Raw genomic sequence first — 6408 nt, forward strand, 5'->3', positions numbered from 1 at the left:
TAATTAGAGTTTGCTTAATGCCTGAGAAGCAGCCCTGCATGTAAACAGGTGTTTTCTTTTTTTTCCCCAGTTGTTGTATTTTGGCAATTTGATGAGTGGTGCCTCTAACACTGTAGCTGTTGTGACCTGGATCCTGCTGGTGTTCAAGGAACATACTTCTGGGCTCTTCATCACAGAGTTAAACAGGTGATGGTTGAAATGAAGTGGCAGTCTAAACAGAGAGAAATGAAAGAAAACTAATTAGAGGAACTTACCTGCAAAAAAAAAAAAAAAAACAGGAGAAAACACCCATACTGCCTCCAGCAGAACAACAGCCATCAGCATGGCAAAGGCTACATGCTGTCATGCTGAGAATCAAGCATAGCCATTTGGGATATGAGGGAAATGAGCCTCTCCTCTGCCCCAAGCTGGCGCCATCTTGGCTCGTTAAGCAGTGGGCTGCCATTAAGAGGAGCCAATCACCTGTGAGAGCTGTTAGTTGGTGAACCAATCGTCTCCTCATCCCAGCAAACAGCTATCTGCATACACATGGTCTGAAGCACATTAACATGCCAAAATATGACTGCAGTCATAAAAGTTTCCTTTTTGGTTATGACTCCCATCAGCCCATGAGTTCAAAGCACTGTTCCTACGTACAACCTCACAGAACCACTGTGTCCCATCTCTATGCTACATAGTGATTCAAAGCAGGTTTTTAGTATGTGGTGTGTTTATGCTGGAAAAGTGGCAAAATGAAACATACTCAAAGCAGACAGAATGCAAACTAAACCTGGTCGATTTGTGCCATCAAGGCACACTGTTCTCCCACAATGCAATGTGGGGATGCAGGGGACATTCCATAGATGCAATAATGTGTTTGGCGGCAGTATGTAACCTCATAGGCAATGGTTCTATCATAAATTGGAAAAAGAGGCAACTATGCACGGTTGATAACCATGAAGGAACCATTTGGAGGAGGGCGTTGTGATAGCATGCAGCTAATAAGCCACTAATTAATGTTTTTCAAGTTTACTTTTAGATGTCTTGTTAGCTGTGGCCAACTTAAGGTAATGTTAAAGCTTGGTAGCTAGCTAAGATAGCAACAGACAACAGACACTTTTAGCATTAGCTGCACAGCGGTTGTCCAACAACAGTCAACAGAATGGCAGCATGTTATTTGTTGACAGTGTCAGACATTTGAGTTTCAGCTTCTAGAAGTTACATAAAACCTTTAAATTCATATGCTAGTTTTAAATAATAGATGTAAAATGTTGATTGACAGGAGAATAAATATTTGAAAGCAGAACAGAATGCCGTCTGCATTATATCCAATGCATTTCCACTATAAATTAATGCAGAAAAGGCACAAATTGGTGAATAATAATTCATCAGAATGCAGGACGCTCAAAATTTCCAGTCCAAGGACCACCAGACCCCCACTGGACTCCTGAAGCTAGCACATGCCATATGTAGTCCATCAGTGTTGGAGGAAGGAGCTCTGTTACATGTAATTTAGTGAAACCTACATAAACCCTTTACTTACAGAAACATAAAGACAGATGAAATATTGGAACAGAACAAAAGACAGAGGAAAGGCAAAGACACACAAAGAGAGACAAACACAAAGGAGAGCAGGGACTGCAGTTTACCTTGAGAGAGCGGAGCTGCTTGTGTATCCTGTCTGATACATTCTCGCCCATTCCACACACATCCAGCACTTCATCTCTGTGATCCTTCTTTAGGCCATGTGCTGATATATTTAGATAACTATTTCAGGTGTGTCACTCCCTGTCACTGCATTGTTTTTTTCCTTTAGTGTTTTTTGGGAATCGTTGCCTTTATTGTGCAGTGACTGTAGACAGCTGACAGGAAATGATAGGAGACAGAAAGAGGGTAACATGAAACAAAGTCTTTGGTTGGACTGCTTGGCTACAAACTCCTGAGCCACCACAGCACCCCTGGAACTGCCCTTTAAATTAATGCTGTTGCTCTTTGTAAAAAGCATGGAAATCTAGAAATATGCACCATCTGAGTGCAATATAAATGCACATAATGCAGGTATTAAAACTAGTTTTTGACACAAGACCCTTTTACAACACAAGTCTCAAGATTAGGGAATAATGCAGAGCCTGCTCATGCAAAATCACTTGATACTGTAATTTAGTGGTGAATTTTCATTCAACATGTCTGCAATTAAGTCAAATTCCCTGAAGTGTTTGGGGCTCCTAAGAGTCTGGGGCTAGAAACCTTTACCCTGTTGATGATTCAGCCACGCTCACTGCATAAACCAAACAACAGCTCATCAGCTGACTTTAATGATATATAATCGGTCCAAGCAGGCAAATAAACTGCTCTAAAATCTTAACTTATCTTGACTTAATCAAAAAAAAAACAAAAAAACAAAACACTGAAATGTTGAAGCAGCAGACAGCACCACTACAATAATCAAGAACAAAATGACATGTCTAACCAATCATGGGTGGGCGTAGCTTGCTAATGGTCTTAATTGAAACGCTTTTCTTTGAGGAAGTTGAACTTTTTGATGAAATTATCATCTGTGTGTGTGTGTGTGTGTGTGTGTCTCTGTGTGTGCATCTGCACCCCAACATCTGTGTGGTGAGGACACATCTGATTAATGCAGCACTCCAATCATTTGCACAGAAGCAGCATCTCAGAGGCTTGGATGCTAGCTGTTAATTGCTTCAGTGAGAGGAGTGCTAATGAAAAACGCAGAGAGTGTTAAAGGGAAGAGATGTGGTGTCACGCTAGTGACAGTGCTTGATTTACTTATGTGCGCTTGTACTCTTTTGTGACACACCAATGCCCTATGAGTCCTGTCATATGAAAACAAACTGATTTACTGTTTCCCTCTTTTTCATCGCTGCAGGTGAACCATGTCGTCACACCTCTCAGCCATGACTGAGCCTAACGAGCCATCTCATTATCACCAATATCTCCCTTACAACACTTCCATCCAATTACTATTTCTAGACATGCACTAAGGTGTCATATTTGATGTGCCAACACACCTCAGTCCCTTCATAAGAGGTTTTCTCTCTGGTGCACGGTGACATACAGTTGTGCTGTGACATCAGTTCTTGGCATTTTTGTTTAGAAAACAAAAACTACTGCTCCTGATTTGTATTCTTTATTTTTATTTTTCGGACTTTAGGATTTTTGCCATGCGTTTATACAGCCAAGATCTTGTGCAATGCAATATCTTTGTGTATATCATTGGCTTCTATAGCGATCGTCATCTTTTACAGTATGTGACACCCCACCTTTTTCTGATACGCCTCATTTATCAATTTTCAGCTTGTTTTTCCTTAAAAAATCTAAGCAAGTGTACCTCAAAAAGCAAAAAGACTGTGAGCCAGTGCGAGGTAAAGATGCCGCTTTGAGCTGATTTCTGCTGTTGTTTGATTCCTTCTCATTCGACCTCTCTATCAGCCACCACGGCCACATATCAAGGATGGTCACTGTATCTGAAGAGGTGAACATGGTGTCATACATTCTTGGACAAGACACACAGCTGACTCTGCGTTGAACCCTGAGCAATCATAGCTCGTCTTTCACCACTTGCATGATGGTCACAGGTGATCACAGAGGAGAGGAGATCACAGAGGAGCAGTATTAGCGACTAAGCAACTTCCTTGCTCGGCTTAACTTTTAACTTTTTTTTTTTTTTCTTTTCAAAAAAGTGCTGAGCGACAAATCCAGTGACTTTTCAGGCAGACTGGAACACCTCTGCTTTGAAGAGAGTTCAGTATTTCTCACTGAATGTGCTCTGATGTTGCTGTGACTCTCTGGACTGACTGTACAGAGCATCAGCATAATCAATCGACCAATCAGGAGCCAGACAGAAATGTCAATGACTTGTAAATGTGCATACTGAACGACCAATCACCGGTGCCTAAACTCCTTCTCCTTTGCTTTTGTTCTAAATGATTTAACTTGACTGTTCAAATTTGATTTTCTTTTAATCAGCAGACACAACGTATATGTTTATTCCAGCGTCTGGATCCCCATGATGCATATTGCATATTGATACTGTCCCTTTAGCCTCCTGCACTCCGGGAGGAGAATGAGGAGCCTACGAGCCAGAACCAGCAGACTGAGAGACAGTTTCATTCACCAGGCCATCAGGATGCTGAACTCCCTCCCTGCTCTCCTCCCCTTTCCTTCCCTGCCCTCTGCCCCCACAAACTCTGGACACTGACCCCCTACCCCCCACTCCCACCCCACCACCACCACCACCACCATGCACAAACCAAACGCCACCAGACACTTTACAAACTCAAAAACTCTTTTACAAACCTAAATTGCACTATGTACAGTCAATTGCTGTACACAATCTGTCTACAAACTGTACTGTACATCCTTATTATTTTTGATATACATTCCACACTGTTTATACTGTTCATATTTCCATGTCATACTGTATATCTTAGATTGGCATATTTTTCCTGAATTTTTTAAACTTGTATATATTTCTTTTATATATATTTTTTACATCTATTTTTATTTTCTATTTTATATTATATTTTATGTTTTATATTTCATGTTTATTGTTGTTTGCATCAGGGATTTGAGGGAAATGATATTTCAATTCTGTGCATGTCCTGTACATATAACAGCAGTAACAATAAAGTTGACTTGACTGAAAACAATGAAAGCTAATGGAAGACGGAGTTCGACTCACTTAAGTTTAACTTGGCTTTACATAATCTAGCAACATCTTTCGACTTCTTGAGCAGGCTTCAGCTACTTTCCATTGAAAATATTTGTCATCTCATATGGAAGTGACTCAACACTTCACTCTGGTAGCGCCAACAATATCATTCTTCTTTTGCTTCCAGTCGTGCTCAGACAAACACTCTCTGCTCCTTTGGGACAAAGGAAGATGTTTTCAGACTACGTGAGGCTGATATTGTGTAGACTGATTTCCTGTCTGATGGTTCTGGCCTCAAAATGAGTTTGTTGAATTGGGTGAGTGGCCACTATGTATTTCTGACATTGTGACAGTTATAGTGGAGCCATAATAAGGCGCCATAGTGTAAGGATTTCACAGTGATAGCACCACCGCAACACAAGAAGATATGTCATCATTAGAACTGTCACGATTTAATGACATACTCCACAGAAAGCACACTGAGTTTACGCTTGTCGTATGAAATGTGCTATATAAAAAACATTGAGTTGAGTTGAGTTGAGAAATTGTGTGAGCAGTTCATTGAACTTGAAAGGTTGGCAAACAAAATGCCATTGATGCATCACAAAATATGTAAAGTGTTATTGAAAGGGAGAAGACAGAGCCTTTCATCAGCTTGGGTTACTATACCATATCCACTTAATGCACATCCAAATGGACATGTACTGTTCGTCCTCAGTGATCAGGGACCGCATATTGAATGGGGCTTTCAGATTCAGATGCAGAAATACTTTATTGATCCCGTAGGGGAAATTGTTAAGGTAACTTTATAGTCTTAGGGAGTGGAGCCTGATTACTACACCCCCTGCCATGTTCAGTCTTCTGTAACAGGACATTCAGGATGGCCCACTCCTCATCTATGCACCCTGCTAAGCAGAAAGTAGGGGGACAGCCACTGCCAGGCATCGCAGCTTCCACCCTGCATGTCCTTCCTGCTAAACACAAGGTGAGAGGAAGCACAGCCAGCACAGGCAAATTTCAATGGCACAGCCATACAGAAATGCAAAGACCTGACCAAAAAACCCTTAATGCATCACCTATCAACCTGTCTTCCAGATCAAGTCTTTGGGCAAAATATCTTCCTTACATCCATCTAATCTGTGTGCTAAGGATGGACCTGCAGGAAGCCCAAGGGCCAGCTTTCTCAAAAAGACTAGTAGGCATGTAATGAGGGATAGCTTAGCTGAGGCGCCATGAAGTGAAGAGCATATTATAGGACAGGTGTATAAATGACATTTCCCCTTCATATGGCCTTGTCATGCCTCCTCAGATGTCCCCTCATCCTTTCCCCTGGTGAGTTATCTCCTCCATTGTGTCAAAGGAAGCTTCATATTTATACGCCACCCCTGCCAACATGTCAGAAGGCAGCATATTGGAAGTTGTGTCCTTCGCTTCTCTGCCTCCTCTCTGGATCTGCCCTCTTCATGTGCCTTAACCTTTAGATGAACCACTCACATTGACTGTCACTCTGTTAGAATGGAAAGCATCCATCAAGGCTCCCAACCCCTGTGACCCTGGAAGACAAGTGACATATAGAAATGATGGAAGCTAAACTCACGCTTGGAAATCTGACATGTGAATGATTAAATAAAGTGTGTACAATATGTGTGGAGGTACGGAGGTCTGAGAACATTTGCAGCCTCAGTGTGATCCAGTGAACACTGAACAATTGTTAGTCCTCTTCATCTGGTTTGGCATCATACCTGAGTGCTTCCAAA

This window comes from Chaetodon auriga, chromosome 18 (assembly GCF_051107435.1).
Source record: "Chaetodon auriga isolate fChaAug3 chromosome 18, fChaAug3.hap1, whole genome shotgun sequence".
NCBI classification, from domain to species: Eukaryota; Metazoa; Chordata; class Actinopteri; order Chaetodontiformes; family Chaetodontidae; genus Chaetodon; species Chaetodon auriga.